Here is a 24,347-nt window from a genome sequence, read left to right as displayed (position 1 = left end):
TTAATAGTATCTTCCAGACTTTCTCCTAATAGTTTTGCTCATAGTCATTCTCTTCTTTCCATTATAAACAGTCTTTATGGACACTCCAACTATTTTTGAAATCTCCTTTGGTGTGACGAGTGCATTCAGCAAATCACACACTCTCTGACGTTTGCTTTCCTGATTACTCATATGGGCAAAAGTTTCTGAAAAGGTATGGATAATAGTGTTAGGTATGATTATGACATCAATATATATATAAATAAATATATGTTTGGTTTCAAAACAATTGACGTAGTGCCCACTGAGAAAAAACAACTAAATGTTCATTGTAAATTTTGCTTCCCCACCCTGTAATTACATTTATATTTAGCTAATGAGGGAAAATACAGGTTTATACAAATTTAATATTACATTTAAAATGGTTGTTATTAAAATCATATATTTTGTTTAAAAAGCTGATGCATTTACAAAGGTTTTATTTAAAACAAGCAATGCACTGCTTTGTTCGATGTTTCATGTCTGATTGATTGATACTGTCCGAAAGGAAGTTTTTGTATGCATGTGTGTCATTGAGACCATTATTTTAATGGCTGTCGTTGAATAAACTACGGACAAGTGAGGACACGTAGCTAGTTCGTGGTCTTTCCAAAATTCACACAATGCAGCCATCTCCCTTGAACGTCCGGGCGGAGAGCGCAACATAATCATCTCGCTCATCACTGTGAACTCTATGCTAAAGCTGAGTGGCCGTCTTTGAATTCACGAAGGTTGACCCATTGGTTAAAGGCGGGGTGCGAGATGTTTTCCTGGAGCATTTTTTACTATATTGTTTAAAATCCCTTTCACAACCCGATTACAACCAATTAATTAAATGCTTGAACACAAAAATAAAAAAATGTAGTCACCTGTGGAATGGACAGGACTGAAAAACACCATCCAATCATTTTAAGCGCCCAATCAAAATGATTGAACAGTGATATGTCTATCAAACTCAATTGCCATTTGTCCCTCCCCCCTCTGCATGTACCCCTCTTCGTGCATGAATCGTGCGTTCTCAGAGGTTTTGAGCACTTGTACAGGAAAGGGAGCCAGAGCTTGGCTATAACAGCTATATTAGGATGGAAAGTTCACTGGCAAGCTGTTTTGTCACTAACATAAATCAGTAGAGAATGTAACGTTAGTCAGATAGGTGTGAACTGGGGCTGTTCTGTAAGAGCGGGGGTGTTGGAGGAGACTGAATGAGGTATGCATGGATTGGGGCTAGAGCCGGGGCTGGAGCCGGAACCGGGTGAATTGTTGCTGTGTAGCGCTTGTGAACCCTCAAGAACAAGCATTGCGCGTGCCTGTACTCTGGAGGCGTGGCTTTGAGGGGAAGTCTGACGAAAGAGGTTTGGACTTTTGAATTGAGTATTTTCAAAATGTAGCTTGCTCGAACCGTTTCTCTAAGACAGTGGTTCCCAACCTTTTTTGGCTCGTGACCCCATTTTAACATCACAAATTTCTGATGACCCCAGACATTCAAAACAGAGACATTTTTTTTTGCTAAAATTAATTTGGTTTTTTATCATCTAATAGTTTCCTATAGCGTCAAAACACGATATTCAAAATCTCTCTGATGGGACATTTTACAGACAATTTGACAGATTAGTGTTGCTAAATGACCCACATTTTCACTTTTAAATTAATTTTTGCTTTAGTTGGACCATAAGGGATTATCCAAAACAAGGAGCTACTTTATATTGAAATAAATGTTGGAATGGCAATCAATTAAAGTTTGCTCTCTGGCGGGATATTACTGTGTTTTTGACCCTATACTATGTTGCAAATAAGCATTAATTTTAGACGACATTTAGTCTATATAGTGTATATTATTATGGACGGAGGCAGAAAAGCCAGGTGTAGATTACTGCACAAAGTGAGAATTTTATTTTCCTTGGTCAGGATATGTACAGTCAGTCCAGCTTGGATTTACAAGGCTGACAATTAATACTGAACAAACAATAAATCAAACTATGAATTATGAAAGAGCTGCAGCATCTGAAACCGACCACAATGAACATTTGAAAGATAAACAGTACCACAGTGTTTCAGTTTCAGCTTTACAGTTTGTCATGTCTTTTATTTATTGGGATTGTCTCTGTCAACTCACCAGATATTTTTTTATTAGTATGTTTTGTTTTTTTTTTATCAATTACTAGACATTTCAGGCGACCCCATTTAAATTCCAGGTGACCCCACGTGGGGTCCTGACCCCAAGGTTGAAAAACACTGCTCTAAGATCTCATACCCCACTTTTAACCTTAACCTCCAAGGCTCTTTTAGGTATGGTACCGTCATACTTATCCACTTTTCTCCAAAGATCAACAAGTCAATATTCTTTATGGTGTTGTGATCGGTATTATTTGAATGTACCTAAAGTTAGAACTGAATTGGGGAAGTGAGCTTTTAGCTTGGCCACCACTTTTGCCTGGAACACACTTCAAGTGGAGCTGAAAAGGCCAGAACTCATGTCATTTCAAGCTTTTCACTCCGTCTTACAGACAAGACAGCAAGTCAATCAGACAGTGCCTGTGCTTTAAATTGCTGTGACCTCAACTAATTTTTTTCACTTTATTAACTGCACTTAAAAAAATGCCTCACTTTTCTGTTATTACAATATTATTACTTTGTTTTAATTTATCATTACTACCTGTCTGTAAAACCTGTTTTCTTTCATGGCGTGTGCTGCTGACCTCTTGGCCAGGTCACCCTTGTAAAAGAAATCTCGATCTCAATGGGATTTTATCTGGTTAAATAAAGGTCTAATGGAGAAAAAGACTTTGCACTGGACGCTCACATGTAAAGCTAAATTTAGGAAGTGAGGTAAAAGTTAGTTCCAGCCAAAGTGGTTTTAGTTTATTTCCCTTCAATGCCGTTTTGAGAGTCCCGACCAAAGTAACCACACAATTACGTAACAGAATTAAATCCAACTTTAGTATTTTTTAAGCAAGTAACCACCAAAGATTTACAAGCTTTCAAACTACTGATGATTAGCTTCTACTGGAAACATGTAATTAAATTATAGCATGAGGTAAGCTGCATTTATGTGTTATTTATTTATTATGATGTTTTTTTTCTAGCAGGGAAACAGCTGACATAAAGTATAACCAGCTGTGGGCCTTGATTTTGTTAAATGCTGTTTTGTCCCAAAGAGTGGAAACAAAGATGAATAAAACAGCATGAAAGTAAGACAAGAAAGCAATAAAAGTAACAGGTAAAACAGAAGCGTTCTTCATATAGTATGAGGGAAAAACAACCAACCTAGCTTTAAATTTCACGCTAAAGAAAATTGTTGGTATAAACATCAGGGAAGGTGAGGCTTTCGATATGTTTTGTCAGGTTTTGATGAAGAATGAGACCTTTGGAAAAACACAAGATACTGTAAATATGAAATCACAAAATTCATCAGAAATGTTTGAATAGAATTTTTTCACAACCTGGTCATTAAGTCTTATTGCTTAAAAACTTCAGATCTCAGTTTTTGCTTCTGACATCCTTATTATTTTGACTGAATTTCAACTTTTATGCTACATCTTATAAACCCCTGGAGTTTTAGATGTTTCTGCAGGATTTCTCCTCAAGCCCAAAACTTTTTGCACAAAGCTCACCAGTATTTTGGAATGATTTTAGGAATACTTAACCTCCTAAGACCCAGGAAATGTCAGCAAAGTACAAGCTTTTTTTGTTTTTTATTAAGTAAGTGCCTGTATTGGAAACATCATGATGCAACAGTTTTTAAAGTTGTTAAAATTTTTATGGAATGTCCTTTGTGGTGGACAGTTTTCTTTTCTTTTTTTTTTGTATAAAGTTGCGAAACTCTTGTCCACAAATGTGGACAGAAAACCCATAGCTGGGAATTAGGAGGTTAAAGCAGAAGAAGAGTCACAACACATAATGAAAATATTGATGAAATCTATTGGAATGGACAAGAACACTTTGTGAAACAGAATTAAGACAAGACACGATACGATAAGACACGAGGAGATGAGATGAGAGAAGATACAGTACTATAAGATAAGATAAGATAAGATATGATACGATAAGATAGAATAGAAAACTAAAGGGAAAATAAAAAAAATATGAAAAATTTTGTTAAAGTGACTAATTGACATAAACAGTAATAATAATAGTAAATAAAGTAAATTCCTTAATTTACTGTATATTTTTATAAAAGGGGACAATGAACATGTTCTATATATTGATGGGTAAGTTTCTATGACGTTAACTAATGATTATGTTTCAGGATAAAACGATAATTTAAATAAATTTAGCAGGAGTCCAGTCAACGACCAAATAGTAAAGGCAGGAAGAGGGTAAGGGGCATTAGTAACACAACAAACACTCTTTAATAAAAAATGTATTTTCATCCATATGTGTATACAATATATCTTAAATATGTCCTGAAGACACAAATAGATCTGGTGTTAAGATGAAGTCCATGGTCGACCCACATCCAAAGTTACAGTTATGCATTTTTTCTTTATATTTTATCTCTTGCCCTTTCAGTCCACACTTAGAGAAAAATACGACCATTTCTTACTTGATGCTGAATTATAAAATGTTATTTTCTGATTTTTTTTTTTTTTTTTGCAATGGTTGTGTTCTAAAGCAGAAATGAACATACTCACACAGTTGCATCTGTGTATTCTAGAGTGAAATTGTACTTCCTGTTGTTTGGGTTTACATGTTAGGTAACCAATGCTGCTTTGTTTTTACATTGTTCCGCCTGTACACTAGCCAATCACAGTACAGCACATACTCTCAGACCAAACGTTCACGCCTAAAAATGGAGTAAAACCAGAGGAAACTGAGAAAATAATACAATAAATACAAGCAGAGGGCCAGGTGTCTGTCTATAAATACACCACCACACATGATCAGAAGCGATGATCTGATTGTATTGATTATATTGTACGAGTCTGTGCTGTATATTGTTACAAACACTTGGGATTACATACCAGAATACTAGCTGCATTAGTGCTTTTGCCTAGCTTTAACTCTGTTTTGAAAAGAATAAACCCTGTAAATATGTAAAGGCAGCAGCTCTGAATGTCACCCAGGTAATAATACAGACAAATTGGCCTGAACCAAATCAGTCTGGAGATTCAGCCCTGCTGCTAATTAGAAGCGGGGTTATTGCTGACTGGAAGAACAGTTAGAGAGAGAGAGAGTGATAGAGAGAGATTCTTTTAATTCAATCTTTAGCTTTAATAGTAATGTTTAATTTGTCACGAGCAAGGTGATGTTTCATAAAGGGCAGCCAGAGCTCATGTTTAATTGGGGTGAACCAGAAGGCTGGTAATAAGTGGGAGGAACTGCAATGGTGTGGCAAAATTCGATTTTTATTTACCATGAAATAGGATGACATCAGGTGTGTTCAACCCAGACATAAAGAAATTCATACGCTCGATAGCTATAAGAGGAAGAACAACTGGATCACTGACTGGGTTTTCATTTATGAAGAAGTTTTTTTTGGCAAATGATGACTTTACTTTATAGAGGATTAGATCAGGTGAGTATCTATCTATCTATCTATCTATCTATCTATCTATCTATCTATCTATCTATCTATCTATCTATCTATCTATCTATCTATCTATCTATCTATCTATCTATCTATCTATCTATCTATCTATCTATCTATCTATTTTCTTTGCTAAATGTGAAAAGAAAATACAACAAAGACTGATATTCTGTCCAAGTTCATGCATTTACAGCATAAAAACAAAGTAAGGTCCAGTCAGAGAGAGATATGTAAAATATATTAAAAAAAGAACTGCAGCTGTGTTACTGACAGGAGCACATACTGTCTGTAAGACATTTCAATGCAAAAAGAAATAAGAGTAGCCAATAGCAAGAAAAAGTAACTACGCATATGGGTTTGTTTTTGGATTTTTCACATGTAGAGTTTCTGTCTGTCTGTCTGTCTGTCTGTCTGTCTGTCTGTCTGTCTGTCTATCTATCTATCTATCTATCTATCTATCTATCTATCTATCTATCTATCTATCTTCTGTTTTCTTTGCTAAATGTGAAAAGAAAATACAACAAAGAGTGATATTCTGTCCAAGTTCATGCATTTCCAGCATAAAAAAAGCAAAGTCCAGTCAGAGAGAGATATGTAAATTACATTAAAAACTAGAAGCACTTGGAGAGCGCAGACCTCCGCCAAGGCAGATCAGTGCCCCCCCCCCCCCCGATGTTTGTTTGTCTGTCTGTCTGTGTGCAAGATAACTCATAAAGTTATTCACGGATTTGAATGAAAATTTCAGGAAATGTTGATACTGGCACAAGGAACAAATGATTAAATTTTGGTGGTGATCAGGGGGTGGGGGGGGCCACTGATCTGACTTGGCGGAGGTTTGCGCTCTCTTTTCTAGAAAAGCACTCGTAGAGCGCAGACCTCCACCAAGACAGATCAGTGCCCTCCCCATCCCCCCACCCCTGATCACCAACAAAATGTAATCATTTGTTCCTTGGGCCAGTATCAACATTTCCTGAAATTTTCATCCAAATCCATCCATAACTTTTTGAGTTATCTTGCACACAGACAGACAGAAAAACAAACAAACAAACAAACCAACACCAACAAAAACATAACCTCCTTGGCGGAGGTAAAAAGAACTGCAGCTGTGTTACTGATAATAGCTAACCCGAACCCTATCTATCGTTATGTGACCACGGAGGTGCAATATTTTCCCTTGCCATTAGATGTCACTATATATGTTACAAGTTCAATCTTTAATATTCCTTTAAAAATATCTCACATAATGATTTTAATCCTCAGGCGGTTCAGAAAAGGGATGGATGGATGGATGGATTTTAATCACCAACGCCAGAACTGACAGTGGGTAACATTTACCCATTTTTCAGTTGTCCTTGTTTTTCATATTTCTGTGATACTGAATCTTCCTCTTCCATTACATGTGGTTCCTGTCTGTTGTTATGGCTCATTATAGGCTCTATGCACAGCCCCACTACTTTCTGAACTGAAGGCAGCTCCTTTATTTCCTGTCTTTCGTTATTGGACACACTGATTAATCCATGTGTCCAGGTCCTGACCACAGCAGTCGCAACAAGAAGTAGCAGACTCACCTGGATTAATCAGAGTGTCCAATAATAAAAAACAGGAAATAAAGGAGCTGCCTTAAGTTCACAAAGTAGTGGGGCTGTGCATAGAGCCCACTGCCCATTTGGGATGTTTAAAATAGTTTTTGCATTGAACATTGAGTGTAATAATTTCACACCATCCAAATATTTTCTTCTAAAACTTGTTTGTTTGTTTGTTTTTTTGGTCATTTTATATCAGTTCATATTGGTGGTGTATTATTGTTTTTAAAGATACCACAACAGGACCACAACACCAGTAATGATTAAAGAAGCTTTTTTAAATTATTACATGAGAAATGATTTTCTGTAATCAATGCATCAACACAGTGAATGGAGATACAGTAAGTAAATGTTAATTCAGGCGCACAGTCACTTCAAGTTGATCTCATGTAAAAAAAATAAATAAATGGAAAAAAGAAAACAATCTCCTGATGCCCACATTTAATTGGCAGTGACATTGAAATGTAACATGTACTGAAATAAAATCCTTTTTGCAACTGAATAAATGTGAAAAATAATCAGCAACAGAAATTTCAAAGTGTATTCACCATCACGGTTCTAACTAAAGCTGCATTTGTTTAATTTAATGATCACTTTTCAGTTTTCATTGACAGATATGAGGACAAACTGATCTGATCTCATCATAAAGCCACGCAGTTCAGCAGAACAATGAGCACAGCCATGCTTAGTCTTTTATATGTATATCCACACTGATGGAGTCACGACTCATTTGTGTGATTAACAGGGAATATGTTGGCCTAGATTCCAAACAAACACACAAACATGTCCATACACATCTGTAAACCACTCGACATGGTAGCGGAATCGGGATCTTGTGTTTATAGTGCTGTGGGTGTGTGTACTGTATGTGGGTGTGTGTTTTGAAGTGGGGGGGCGGGCTGCCTCAGGCTACAGCTCTAAAGTGTGTGAAATGAGGGAGTAGCCAACGGTGGGCCTTTGGCTATGAAGGAGCACTGCGGAGTGTGTGTGCGTTTATGGATGTGAGTGCGTTGTGTGCGCCACATACATATCAGGCGTATGTCAAACTCACTGACACATCTGTGGATGTGAATGACACTGAGCCTGCAGGCTCTCTTCATCTGTTCCCTCCCCCCCGTATTCCCCCTGACATGGAACAGTCCTCCATTTGGTCTGCTGGGTAATGAGGCAAACCGATTAGACAGAGGGGGGTGTCAGGGTCCAATCATGTGTCAAACTTACTGAAGGGCCTCAGCGACTGTTCATCTGATGATCTAATACAAACACATCATCTACTGCTTTTATTTAAAACAACAAAATGTTGGATCGGAAGGGTTAAAAAAAATACAGATTCTCACATTCTTGTTTACATTTTATCATTTCATTCATGTTTCAGTTTTTTGCCTTAATCAAAATATTCCATGTATTTCTTCTCTCTTAATTCGTCATTCTTTTCTGCCCCTGTTTCCTCACCTCCTTCTTTCCTCACTTCTTTTCCTTTTCTTCTTCCTCTCTCTTTCCTCTTCCTCCTTCCTTCTTATTACACCATGATCACACACATTTCTATATTTTCCATCCTCATCGTGCCTCCTCATCTCCTTTTATTTTCTTTTATTTTGTCTTATTTCATTTCCCCCTTTCATCCTCCATCTTATCTCTGACTCCATCTTTCCTCTGCTTCCTCCACAACACAATTCTCTCCTTTTTTAATGATCCAGAAAAGTATCGTTTTAATTCCTGTTACATTTGTTACTTCTTTAAACATCCCATAGATGGTGCTGTTACCCATGACTAAACCACCTTGGTAAGCTCTCCAGTCTGCCTTCTCACTGGTAAGGGGAAAAAACTCACTTTTTCTTTAGTCCAGATTAGTGATTTGCCTTAAAAAAAAAAAAAAATCTACTCTTGATGATGCTGTTCTCAGTCAAAAATCTGCAAATGGAGAAGCTCATCTGTCTTCAGAAGTGAATCTCTAAACTACTAACATCTTTTTGAGTCAGGGAGACGCAAATCTAACTCCTGATCAACAGAAACACAAAGACTTGTAAATGCAACAGAGATCTCAGGTAATATACAGTTAAATAATTAGCATTACTTAAGTAGCATTCCTTAATTCCAAATGTATTGATCAGCCTTTGACGGTGTAATATTAGATAATACAACCAAGACAAAAACACAGGTGGAGACGAAGCAAAGAAGAATAAGATAGAAAGATGTAAGAGTCATATGCGTGTTGTTCAAGTTTATATCATGAACTGAAACTGTTTTTTTTAGTGTTATTTTACATATGAAAAAGGGATTATTACTGTATAAAGCAGCTACAACACAATCAAAGCTCACTGGGGAACGAAAGTATATTCAAGCCTTCAAAATTTATTTTATTTGGATATACTTTCTTCCCTCAGTGAGCTTTGATTGTCTTGTAGCTGCTTTATACAGTAATAATCATTTTCCATATGTAAAATAACACTAAAAAAACAGTTTTAGTCCATGATATAAACTTGAACAACACGCGTATGACTCATATATCTTATTCTTTTTTGTTTCGTCTCCACCTGTGTTTTTGTCTTGGTCAGATTATCTAATGTTACACCGTCAAAAGCGGATCAATACATCTGGACTTAAGGAATGCTACTTAAATGATGCGAATTATTTAAATGTACATTCCCTGACATTTAGAAGTATTTGCGTTTCTGTTGATCAGTAGTTAGATTTGCCTCTCCCTGGCTCAAAAAGATGTTATTAGCTTAGATATTCACTTCTGAGGACAGATGAGCTTTTCCATTTGCAGATTTTTTACTTAGAACAGCATCGTCAAGAGTAGATTTTTTTTTTTTTTTTTTCCAGGCAAATCACTAATCTGGACTAAAGAAAAAGAGAATGTGTTACATGCACGTTGAGTATCAGCGATTCAGAACAAAGACAAAGACGGTGCTGCAGGTTACCGGAGGGAAAAGTCTCCTGCTCTCCTTCCTCTAGCACTGTGAGAAGAGAATGTAAAGAATACTGTAGGTAGGACTGCTGTGTTGCACTAATGAAGGGATGAAATGAATTGAAGGTATTTCCTGTTCAGATCCGGCCACCGCCCCAACCCCAAACACAAAGTCATTTCTATGCAGCGCATGGAGCTCCGGTAACCATTTTACCTGCTGCTTGGTGAACGGATAAGAGGCGTTGCATATTCATAAGAGCAGATAAGAGCTACCCATCCAGCTCCCTTTAATTGAGAATGATGGAGAGGGATGGAAGGACGGAGGGATGGAGGGACGTCGGAGCGCAGGAGTGGAGGGTAGAGGAGGATGGGGAACGATAACCTGGTGCTTGCCTTGATGCATTAATTGAGGGTATTAGAGGGAGGGATGGATGGACTGGGAGGTGGCGGAGGGCGGGTGGTGGCGACATACCACGGAAATGCCAGCAGTGCCAATAAATCACTCCTCGCCGGTGATTGACTCTGCAAATGTAGTCTGGAAAAGGCCGGGGAAGTTGGGAGGAATCAATCAAGGCCAACTCCCAAAACTTTCCAACGCCCTCTCAAACAGTGAGTCAGTCCAGGAGATAAAGGTTAGCATCATCATCGAGCGGGACGGGCCACAACCTGGACTTAATATAGTCTTCCATGACAGTTTATTTCTGCAGGTGAAGCACAGGAAGGAGTCCATTTTGAGGAGTCTTCTAGGGGCGAAAGTGTTGCAGTTTCACTTTTTCATAGTATCAGGGCTTTTAGTTGCAGATAGAATAGCAGATAGAAATACAGTCACGGAAAAAATTATTAGACCACCACAAGTCATCAAAAACAATCAAGTACTAGCTCCTGTGTGTATCATGTGATGAAAACAGACAGAAAAGAAAACTTGGAATGTCTAAAAGCACTGTTTTTGTCAGTACAATGTCATAGATATTGATGTAAGAACTGAAGTGATTTTGGTTATTTTCGAGAAAACATGGAAAATGGATAGATATTAGCTCTTAAATTAAACTCTTATGAGCTATTTTTGTTCTTATCATTATATTTGAACCTTTAGTTGTAGGAGGCATTAAAATGAACAAGACATTGAAGAAAACAAGGGTGGTCTAATATTTTTTTCCGTGACTGTATATCATACAATAATAGAATACAGCAATAATATCATTTGTTCTTTAAAAGTTCTTATGCAAACATGTCTTTTTACTGTCCATTTATACATTATTTTTTTTCTTTTAGCTATATATTAATACACTTGCTCGTAAAGTTGGAATAATTTTCTTTGTTAGACATATTTCTCATCTTAATCCTATTTGTACACATCAGAAATCACTTATGGCTAGGGTCACAGATTCCATACTGAGTCCAAGTTATACTATATCTATCAAGAATAAATCACAATTATTTCATTAGAAGAGGTAAAAATATTGTATTCCAACTCCAAACTTGTTCATCTGTGTGTGTTTGCATGTTTAAAATGATCTAAAATGATATTTTTGTTTATTGTTTACATGTTTTATGCTCTTTTTTTTCTTTTCTTTTTTTTAAAATTTTCATTTCTAAAGTACTTGGCTGCAAAGTTAAGTAAAAAAAAAAGGGAATGTGAAGAAATTGTGTAATTTTTTACATTTTGGCATACACCTATGAGAATATAATTTTTTTTTCCTTAAGGGTATCAGTGCTCTGGAAACTACACTCAGATTTATTACAAAGAATCCCTACATTTTTTAATATTGTTTTACTGAGATTGTTTACAGTATGAAATGTTGGGGTTATTTAACATGAAAAAAATATTGTTTCATACATTTAATATTAATATTATTTTGTGAATTGGGCAATTTCATTTTTGATTCTCCTTAATGGTCTGGTTCTTTATTGATAATATTTTGATTTCTGATCGTTTTTCTGTGAGGACAAAAGTTTGGTACAAAAAAATTACAACATTTTGCTTGTGTTACTTTACTTTAAATCATAATTTTACAACAGCTGATGCTGGAAATTGCAGCGTTGCCATCTTTGAACTGAAGCCACATGTTAGACTCTGTCATCATTTGTTCTTGTTACATGTTTCTGACAGCATAGATACCGTACATGAGTTTGTTTTTGTTGTTTTTGCACATGACAGATAAAATATACTGGTTTTTAACTGGAACTGGTTGCATTTCTAACCCTAACTGGATGCAATATCTATTACGTTATAAACGACATAAGATTAAACTTAAGAACCCCGATTACGTTAAGGTATTTTTCAGGTTGCAGACGAGCTTTAGTTCCTTTTTCAGTCTGTGGCAGAGGGTCAGAGTGCCACATCTACAGTGCTATTATGGGATGTTGGGTTGCTAAGGGAGCTCAGTCTCTTTGACCTGCTTTACCAGAGCTGGCCTCCGTGTCTGCCACTGTTTCTCCACTACCAGCACACTGAGGATGTAGAGACAGCCAGAGAGAGCATATAATTGCAGTGTGTTTTGTTTGTGTGCATGTCTGGTTGTGTTATCCATAATAGTGTGTTTGATATGCTGCTCGCTTGTGTGTGTGTGTGTATGTGTGCGATTGTGTGTACATGTGCACCTTTTTTCCACAACTGTGCGTCTACCTTTTGTTTGAACACTAGTTTGTGTGCGGGTGTGTTTACATTCTCCAGAGTGTGTGTCCATTTCTGCGACTGTTTGTCTACTAGTGTGCATGTGAGTGTACTTATGTATGTACACTGTCTGTTTGTGAGTGTGTGTGTGTGTGTGTGTGTGTCAGAGATGCCATTGTTTGGCCTCTGGAGGTTTCATTAAGGCCCAGTGTCCAGAGGTAAAAAGTCATTCATCTCCCCTGTTGTGAAGTGGCAGCTCTGGGCTCTGTCCCCCCACCACCACCCACCACCCCCTCTTCCCCCACTCCCCCCACTCCTCCACCTCCTCTTCCTTTTTTCTATCCTTCCATCTCTGTTTTGTCTCCACTCCTTTCATTCTTCTCATATCCTCAGCTACTCTTCTTCTGTCTCTTCTTTTCATCTCTTCCATTTCCACTTTCTTCTATTTCTTTTTTGCAAAAATCATCAAACCTTATGAGTCTTGGAGAAAGACTTGGAGAAAAAAAAAAAAAAAAAAAAAAAGAGGCGGGAGCGAGAGGGGTGTTTGATGTCTTTCAGACGGACCAGCCTGTCTAATGAATCCTTCACCAGTCCGCTATGAGATCAGCTCGTCTTCCACTGTTTTTTGGTCTTTTTTTGCTTCTATGCACATTAATTAGAGCTGTCAAAACTTAACTCTCTCTCTTTCTCTCTTTCCTTTTTTATTTTGTTCCTTCAAGTGGCTGAATAGGATACCGTTAATTAAAAAGATATCAGATCATGGAGGCCCCCTGAGCGCTGGAACCGTCTGGGCCCTTGCTTCCAGACAAGTCGAGACGTCATGTTTTTTCTTTTTTTTTTTTGTCCATACACACTCCAAAGAAATTAGGGTCCCTTTTGTCCACAAGTTAGAGCGATGGATTGAAGTTCACAGGGAAGGAGACAGGAGTGAGTGTGTATGTGTGTGTTGAAAGGCTCTGTTCTTTTTCTTTTTCATTTAATTGTGTTTCAGCTTTATGAAAGTATGGACTCCTTCTGATGAGCACTTCAGAAGGTTCAATGTTTTAAGTGGCGTATCTCTACTGACGGAGCAAAGTACTGAATGAAAGACACTAACAGCGCTACTGTCTTTGTGTTTGCATGTACAGTTAGATCAAGCATATGAACTGCAGTACAAAAGAATTATGTAGAAATATGGATAGTCAATGTCACGGACTTTTGAGTGGTGTTAGGTTTCCATCCAGATGTCTGAGAAATTTTACTAAATTCTTGGGAAATTTGAAAAACAATGCACAAATGTATGCACATTTTCTTACACTACTGTTGAGCTCGTAGTACTCTCTCCCTCTTCTTATGACATGTTTCAATAAGAAAACATGTAATTTCTTCCTTGTTTCAGTTTTATTGAAACGTGTAGAGTAGAAGCATTTTACTTTCTCTGGCGGGAGGTAAGGAAGGAAGTGAGGTTATGAGGAGGAAGTACATAACACTAGTTGCTTTTCCATTGGACATTTATGCAAAACTTTACCGACATTTGTTAAATGTCGAAAAAACAGAAGTACGTAATGTCAGTTTTTCCATTAAATCACAAATGCGATGATTTGTTTATTTATTATCGTGAGATGACACAAGAAGTCATTCCATAAACATGGCGACAAACATAAATATTGTGTTGATTTACAGATATATTCATTATTATTACATATTACCCCTCTATCTCGTACTAAATTTTAAAAATTATTTGGTTTCCTGGTGTGTCCACACATACTGTGCCATGTTTCTTTTAAAACTCTTCTTCTTCGTTTGTTGTAACGCCGATCAAAATCTGTTTTTTTTGTTTTGTTTTTTTTTATATATGTGACTCTAGTTGCATAAAAAGGTCTTTCCATTGCAGTTTTGTGTGATATACCATTTGCGCTACGCCCAAAAAAACCACCTCTTGCAAGTGCAAAAACTTTTAATGGAAAAACAAGAGTTTAGGCGAAATTGTCATTTTTTCCATTACGTAAATTTTTGTGCGCAAGTTATATTCATGCAGTTTGAGGGTCAATGGAGAAGCGACTACTGACCTTCAACTTAAAAGTATACAAAATATAAAGTGCATTTACAAAAAATAAATAATAAAGGAAAAAACAAACAAGTCAAATATGCATAAATAACATATGAGAACACAAATCTAACAACTACTGTTAAATAAATATTAAAGGGACTACATGTGGTATTTTAACTCTGAAACACTAGAAAATGGCCTAAAGTAATTACTGTGTGTTGACAATACTGAGCTCTGAAGTTCTGCCAAAGACGCCAGTGTATTGGAGTGTTGAAATATCAGCTTAATTTATTCAGACTGACGGGTTGAGGGATTTATGTGACCACTAGAGGGAGTAGTGAGTCACTCTGCCGGTCTCCTATGGCGAGAAAAACTAGCGTCACAGGGCCCTTGACCAAAGCAACAGAAAATGAAGAAATGGGTTGAGAACCAATAAGAAACAACTTTTGGACCCAAAGAAAATTTTCCTTACTGGACACAGCTGTAAAGCAAAAGGATGGCGTTTGAAATCACAGTGTTTCTTCGACACGGGTGAGTTTGATTAGGAGGTGTATGAAGGTATAAAGTTATTGTGTGATGTTATTATCTTTGTTGAATTGACTGTTCAGATTTTATTTCAATGCTTTTCACGGTTTAGAAGAAGAATCCCACTGTACCTCTTCATACCTGATAGTATTTTGTCACCGTTTTCCATCTAAAATAACATTTATACTTGTTTCTTGTGTTGTATGTGCAGTTAATGCTGCAGTCTGCTCATTGCTCCGCTCCACGAATGCATACATACACATAACTAAAATCAAATTAAGTCATACACCAACCTTTCCACATCTCATTCAAATTTTTGCCACAACAAAGAGTGATATTTTGTCCAAGCTCATGCATGTATAATATAAAAAGTGAAGTCCGGTCAAAAAGAGATATTTAAAATACATGCATGCAAAAAAAAAAAAAAAAAAAAAGAACTACAGCTGTGTTACTGATAGTAGCACATACGGTCTGTAAGACATTTCAAAGCAAGTAGCTGACAGCATGAAAAAGTAATTATGCATATGGGTAGGGGTGTGTATTGGCAAGAATCTGGTGATATGATACAAATCACAATATTAGGATCCTGATAGGATATATCACGATATATCATGATACTTATTTGTTTGTTTCTCTTTTTTAAATGATTATTTCCTTGAAGAATTGAATTACACCAGAAATATGCACAAAAACTAAACACATTTTTTATTTGATCAGAACAGGATCTAATGCTTTATCACAAAATTTTCCTGTGTTAAAACTTAAATTATGTTTTACAGACATTACAGTTTAAGATCCTGTTTAAATGTCCATATTCTATTAGTTCAGAACTAACATCAGAACATTATTTTTGTGCAATCCCAACAAAGGAACTAACATTATTTAATAAAAGTGTTAAATAATAATAAATAAAACATAAACAAAAAAGAAAAAAAAAAAAGAACCTCTGCCATATCTGCATTTGAATAAATACCTAAATATACTGATACAGTACTTTTTAACCCTTACATGCATACTGGTGACTCCAATGGACAGTTATTCTACAGCTGTTCTCTTGTATATTCATGGATTTTGTTGTTTACCTCCGCCAAGGAGGTTATGTTTTTGCCAGGGTTTGTTTGTTTGTTTGTTTGTCTGTCCGTTAGTGTGCAACATAACTCAAAAAGTTATGGACAGATTTTGATGAAATTTTCAGGGTTTGTTGGAAATGGGATAAGGAAGAAATGATTAAATTTTGGTGGTGATCGGGGGTGGGGGGGCCCACGGGGGTGGGGGGGTGGGGGGTGGGGGGGCGCAGACCATAAAATTTCATCAAAATCTGTCCATAACTTTTTGAGTTATGTTGCACACTAACGGACAGACAAACAAACAAACAGACAGACAAACAAACCCTGGTAAAAACATAACCTCCTTGGCGTGGGGGGGCCCACGGGGGGGGGCCACTGATCAGCCTTGGCGGAGGTCTGCGCTCTCCGAGTGCTTCTAGTTTAGTTTCATATCATCCAACACAACACCATCACATACACTGCAATTCATACCATTACTGTAACTTTGCTGTTCTTTATAAATCTGATCTGCAGAAATATGTTTTAGTGTAAATCAATGGCTAATTGTTTTTAGACTGTAATTTAAAAGTTTTCGTAATCAAATTTTTTTTTTTTTTTGCATATTATCTCCATGAAGTGAGTAGTAACTAGTATTAGAGTATGTTAAAATGTTAGAAAACATCAGATTAGCTGCATGAAAAAGTGTTTTATTTCATAGTTTTCACTTTCTGATGATGGGTTTTTAAATACACGTGTTTTTTTGCCTCAAAAATTAAACGCATGGTGTCCAGCTGAGTGGACATTTTTGTAACTCCATGAAAAATACGTTCATAAAAAAAAAAAAAAAAAAAAAAAAAAAAATTCAATTGCATTGTTTTTTTCATGCCTAAAAGAGGAATAAAAGCACTCAGGAAAAAAAATCTCGACTGAGGCTCTCATAATTCATGCATGAAAGGGTTAATATCGATACAGTATTGTGAAATGAAATATCGCGATCTATTGCAGAACCGATATTTTCCTACACCCCTACATGTGGGTTTGTTTTTAGATTTTTGGGATGTAGACTTTGTTTTGGATTTTGCAACTTGTGTAAACTGAGCTAAAATAAAACCATTACTTCTACTAGTGCTCACAAACTCCACATGAACTCTCATTCCATTTTCCTCCAGGTACATTCGTAGCATCAATTTCTTATTTACAAAACCATGACCCTTTGAAATAAATTGATTTCCCTGTTATAAATTCTGATCTGACCGAGGCCTCAGCCTGCGACTGTGTATTTGCGGTTATTTGCATCTGCATTTGACCGGTACATGTGAGTAACTTGTCACTGGTTGCCACTGTTATTGATATTGATGTATGGCTCTCATACTGATTCACACACACTCACAAACACACACTGTGCTGTGGGATCAGTAATTTGTAGTTAATCATTTGGGCTGAAGAGGGATGAGGCGGGGTGATAGAAAGGGCTGTTCCCCCCTTTCCCTCACTGCCTCCTCAACGACGTGGCGGCAGTGGTGAAGCACGGAGACAAATGACACACACGTAGACATCCACACACACTCGCACTCATTCACACACCCTTCATGCAAAAACCTAATTAATTTTGTGCAGTGTTTCAGAATTGATTGTGGTCATTCTTTGGAGTAATTTTTCATCTGGTTTTAAAGTGCTTCCGTCTTTCTGTCATTCTAACTGTTCTGTCAACCTCTTTAGTATTTATGTGTGTCTTTCCGTGTTGGAGTGGTTTACTGTGCATGGACTGTATGAAGATTGGACTATTACGTAACCGTTGTTTTATTTTTACTTATTCTGGCACTGAATACACATCCCACTATGCCAGGCACACCTCCTGCTTAAGAAAAAAACAAAAATTAGAGGCATTCATGCTTTCATGGTTTGTATTTGGACTGAAAATCAAATGTTCTTGTGCTTCCTGTGTAACAGTTTGAGGAGTGGAAAGCCTTTGTATAACTCTTTACCTTTACCTGTTTGTGTCCCATCTGTACTGTCTGACTTTTTGCTATTTCCCCAATTGTCTGTATAGTTTTTATTACTACTATTATTATTTTTATTTTATATTGTTTGTTTTTGCACTATCTTTGCACTATCCTTATGCATATATACTTTTTTTTCTTGCACTTAATTCTGTTACTGCCTTGACTCTTGAATTTCCCCATTATGGAATCAATAAAGTCTAATCTAATCTAATCTAATCTAATCTAATCTAATCTAATCTAATCTAATCTAATCTAATCTAATCTAATCTAATCTAATCTACCTGCTTCTGCTGCTTGGCCCTGTTAGATAGGTCTTTATTATTTCTCATTTTGCATTTCTCATGTATTTTTTATCGCTATCCCTTTTTTTTATTATACACAACTGACACGTCAGTGATTTGCAGTATTTCATATTAACCCTGTAAAGCCTGAACCATTAAATCATTGACAGAAAATTCCAGTTCTATGAAACTGGAGCTTTCACTGGTCCTTCTGAACAACCCAAAAAAATTTTTTTAATTTTTTTTCCAAATATTAATTTCCATGTATGAGTTTCAATTTTGTATCATATTTGATACATCTGGTCTCAATGCTCAAATATTATTTTTGAAAAAAACAAACAAAACAAAACAAAAACATAAAACACAGACATGTCTAACAAATTGGTAATTCCTTTTCAAAATTGGCGAAGTTCTTCCTCCTTCCTCATTAATGACAGTCTTATAGCGTCACTGGAAAGGCCTCTGGTGAACGAATTCTTCTCCCCTGGTGGATTATCTGTGTATTGCATGTATTTAAGATAAGATAAGATAAGATAAGATAAGATAAGATAAGCCTTAATTAATCTCACAAGGGGAAATTCCAGGTTTACAGCAGCAAAGTACAAAAGCACACAAGAGCAAAAGAAGTGCAAAATCAAGATAAACACAAATCAAGAAAGCTATATACACTATTTACAACTGTGTACATGCTAATCATGCCACAGGTTTATTGCATGGCTATTGCACAGAATTTTCGGAGCATCTAATTGTATACATCAGGTTATTTAAGTAAAAAAATATCACACTGATCATGTAGAAGGCTTCAAATCTCATGTATCAAATATGATACATTTGGTGTTATAGGGTTAAATTAAATATTTCACATATCTTGTGCTTATGTGAACTTCGCATTATAAGTTCTCATTTACCCAGGTCATCGTTCATCCTTATGTCATGATATCACTTCTTGGCATTAACTACCTCCTGTTGTAACGTGTCCCACTTGCCTTCATCAGTGATAACAATCTGTACACAAATTTCTAATGTTAGGTGTGTTTTCCACAAAAATACTTGTCTTCTGCTCCTCTACAGCAGCAACATTAGCTACTGTTAGCTTAGAAATGGATTTGGCTAATGTCAACAAGTGTCTAAATATCACAAACTCTACCTTTTGGGTAAAGTATGCTTTATGATGCAAACAGTGGTCAAAAAAGTTTGGAATAAACTGTGTCCATGTATAAAGAATTGAAAATTGCAGCTCCAGCTGTTGGAAAGAGACTAGAAATTTCTGCAATCAGAAAATTATACATCTATGATCAATGAGTGGAATGAAAAGACTTGAGCATGTTTAGCTAATTTTTAAAATCAAAAACTAAAAAATTAACTGTGTTCGGTATACATGACCAAATAGGAATCACCTGATTACAATATTAACCCGAGTTAAAAATAGCTTTATATGTTGTGGTATCAATGCATGATCTGGACAAAACAAGATAATGACACTTTTCTGCATAGGTTTGTATTACTGCTGCTCATTTGCTCATTTCTGGAAACATCTCTATTTTAAAGGCTGTGTCACTTTAAGAAAACCCGTTAGCCCTTAGAAATGAAGGAAATTAATGAATCTGATTACGGCTTTGTCTAATAGCTTATGCATCACAATTTCCTGTTTTTAATCACTACAGTAGGACTCGCAGCCTAAGGGCACTGTTTTAATTCTTTTGTGTTACCAGCAAATGCCGGAAAAAAAATTATAATACTAATAATTGTTTTGCTAGGATCTAATAACAAGCAATAAAAACCATCCAACCAGAATGCAGCCACCATACTCAATCTAGGTGCTATTATTAGGAAGCTTCCTTTCACATGGTTTTCCTTTCCAGTTCTTTTTTTTTTCTGTCTTTTTGGACCATTTCATATGGCAACTGATAATATTGAATGGTTTTTCACACCTGATAAATATTTGAGTTGAGCTCATGAAAATGTTGTCACATGAATAGAGAATGATCTTTCCCCTCATGCTTCATTATGATTTCTCACTTCTGGCCAATGACGGGCAGGCTGATAGAATATTTACAACCTCTTCAGCAGACATTTAGCAGGAACACATCACAGCTGATGTGCACCTGCTCTTTTAAGCCTTATGCATGAGCGTATGAGTGAGACTGTGGGTGTCTGTTGACAGGCCTGACCTACCTGAGTGAGTCTAAGTGTGATCTGTCTGCGTGGAACAGAAGGACCGAATGGCCTCACTCATCTGGTACCATATTGGAGCCGACATTCTATCAGTAACACAGCTGTAAATGCTCTCACTACCTTTTTACTACAGCCTCATCTACTCTCTCTGTCGTCTTTTCTTTTATCTTTGCTTCAAATGGGTGGAAAATCAAAAATAAAACCAGACTCAATAAAAAGAGTTGGCTCTTCCAGGATGACGTTTCCGTTGAATGTTTGGTGAAATTAATGTGGATCATGCCGTATGGCCTTTGGAGTCACCTCTTCTCGAATCATTTAAAGCTTAAAGGTTAGCTCACTTTATTATCCTCCAAGGGAAATTCAGTCCCTGCATTTTCCTCATCCTAATACACACACACACAGTACATAGTACTAGCATTACCATGTAGCATTAGCACATAGCACACATTAATGACCTGCCATCAGAGGTGGGAAGTAATGAAGTATAAGTGCTTTGTTGCTGTACTTAAGTAGATTTTTTTTAGGTATCTGTACTTTACTTGAGTATTTATTTTTCTGACAACTTTTTACTTTTACTCCCTACATTTTTGCATAAATATCTGTACTTTATACTCCTTACAATCTCAGATTAGGTTTGTTACTTTTACAAACTAAACGGATGTGACAGTATGTAAAATACGAAGCTTCAGAGGGAAAATCAGTGTGACAGAGAGAAGGAGCACAGGCTGTGACCAGGGTCAGTACCAGAGTCCTGCACAGGTCCAGTTTTTCCAAACTTTTACACCCGTACCCACAAAACTGAGTACCGCAACACGACCCGTGATTAAACGCTTTATCTACACAGTAACTCACTTTTAAGGGCTTTATTTTTTGACTAAAATGCACGCCATCGATAAATCTCTAATATGTGCCGCTCACTGACGTCTGTGGTCGGATGTAAACAGAGGTGAAGCTCATTTCAAAATAAAACAAACCAGCTGTGGATCAACCACGGTGAAATTAGATCATCATCATCATCATCAAATGTCATGCGAGTTATTTTCATCCATGAATCTTTCATTTTAATTCGTTTAATTTTACCTGTGCCTGTTTCTGTGAAAATTCTGTTTAATTTTTTTTTTTTTTTTTTTTACCTGTCTTACATGTTTTTGCGGGTTACCTGTTAGGTATCAATCAGACCTGGTGCAGGACTCTGGTCAGTACCATTCACTGTGGAATTAGAAAATGGAAACTTTTATGATTTTGCCTGGTTACATTCATATTGTTTCATTCATGGCAAAAAAAAAGCTGTTTTATTTTTTACTTTTGTACTTTATGGCAATTGAGAAGTTGTACTTTTTTACTTTTACTTAAGTAAAGGAGTTGAATCAGTACTTCTACTTTTACAAGAGTATTTTTTTCACACAAGTAGGTGTACTTCTACTTAAGTACAAAATGTGAGTACTTTTGCCACCTCTGGCTGCCATTGAAGGTGCTATGGGAGATTCTGTGCTGATATGTTTGACAGCTCTCACCACCACCATCATCAAAACAATAAATGAGGGAATATCTTTTGGTGAAATGCTAGTTGTTTGTCCATTAGAGTCCAAGGTGTGGAAGAATTGCAGCCAAGGACCACTGAAGCTGTCCTGGAGGCAAATGGTGGCCCACCATCTCACTACAATTTACCATACCTTATGATATTTACTACTACTTTTGAAAAACATTTGCATATTTTTAATAAAATTTAGATTTCTGTGGCACCTGTAAATATTAGCAAGTTTCAACACTATAGTCCATCCATCCCCAAGTTAACTGTGTTATATTCAAATAGGGCTGCTCGATTATAGAAAAAAAAAAAAAAATCACGATTATTTTAGCAATAATTGAAATCATGATTATTAAAAACGATTATTTGTTAACCTTAAAGTTGTTTATTTTTTTCTTGCAAAACAATGTAAAATATACTCTTTAAACATAAATAAAGCTTTTAACCACTAAAACAAAGTATGTTCACTTTTGTATGAAACAAAAAAATCTTTGAATGCAAATAAGTGTACTGTAAATTCAAGTATGTTTCCTTTTGTAAATAAATAGTGCACTGGAATTAAACTGCTATAGACTTGCCATAGAACTGTAGCAATTAAAAAAAAAACAACAAAAAAAAAAGCTCACGTAAAGTGCAAATTATAAATTCAAGTATGTTCAATGTAGTATGAAACATAGTAAATTCAGTGGCGTGCCGTGAGGTTTCAGTTCAGGCCTTCTGTATACATCAGCCCTCTAGAATACGTACATTAGGGTTATACGGGTTAGGGTTAGGTTAATACGGGAGTTACAGCGTAAAGAGATTCAGAAACTGAAGATTGCATTGCGGACGAAGTTGTTTTTATGTGCTTTAGTTTTTCATAAGATTATGATAAAGGTGGCGGTGGTTAAACTTTAGATGGTTAAAAAGGTCTGTTGTGTTACCGGTCGGTGCGGACACAACTACGAAACACTTTTTGCACATGATGTGTTTTTGCTCTTCGTCTTCTTCATCAAACCCAAAGTGATTCCATACAATTGAATTTGACTTGCCTTTTTTGTTTACCAAGCACTTCTGCTGTGATTCTCCTGCCATTTTTCCAGACCGCTAGGTCCAACTTTCCTCTTGGGGTGGACCTGCCGGCTAGCCGTTAGCTGTAGCTTAGAGGGGGGCGGGGCAGAGCAGCTCATGGTAGCTTGCGTGCGCGTGGATTAAAACGACTCAAAATTAATAATCGTTTTTTCTCGATTACATAATTTTTGTAATCGTTGCGTGTAATAATCGAAATCGTAATTGAATTTCGATTAATTGCACAGCCCTATATTCAAAAGATGAATGATATTAAAATGCCACATGTAAAACTTTAAAATTAAATAAGTCACAGATTTCTTGATGACATTGATTATAGGACACCAGTGTGTTTTACAGAAACTGGAGTGAATGAATTATGATCTGCTTTTATGTGAAGACAACACTGTTCACAGAGAAAAAAACCTACCATACTCTTCTGACTGCAGATGTCAATGTCAATACACTAGGTGACATTAGATTACATTACAGTAGATACAGCAGAATCTAATATCTAATCTCTATTCTAATGATTAGATATCAGATTTTACTGTATCTAATGTAATGTAATCTAATGTCACATAGTGTATTTATCAAACAGGACTATATTTGTTATTAGTTTCCAAAATTATGTCAGGTAGGTTTCAGTAGGGTTCAGGATTTAAAATTATCAATATAAAATGAGGGAGCGTTGATGAAATGGTCAAAATGGTGGAAAAAAAAAAAAAAAACACCACTGGAAAAAAATGCTTGTTGACTCGTGGCAGGAAAAAAGAGATGAACTACATTCAAGTTAAATCCTAACTATCCTAAGAGACCTTTTAGCAACAGCTTTTAGGATATCATAACCAAACTTACTTTGTTCATGTGAAGAAAAAAAAAATCTAAAAGTTAAATTAAACATAGTGACTTCACTGAATTGTGCTGTCATGGATCGATGTGAAACTGTTTTAAACACATTTTTATGGTTTTATCTTTTGCCTACAAAGTTTTACAGAGGCTGTAGTGCTCATTTCACAGATATGACTTCCTGAGAAAATGTCTTCCAGAGGGAGTGAAT

This window comes from Sphaeramia orbicularis, chromosome 3 (assembly GCF_902148855.1).
Source record: "Sphaeramia orbicularis chromosome 3, fSphaOr1.1, whole genome shotgun sequence".
Lineage (NCBI taxonomy): Eukaryota > Metazoa > Chordata > Actinopteri > Kurtiformes > Apogonidae > Sphaeramia > Sphaeramia orbicularis.
This window is presented reverse-complemented; position numbering follows the sequence as displayed.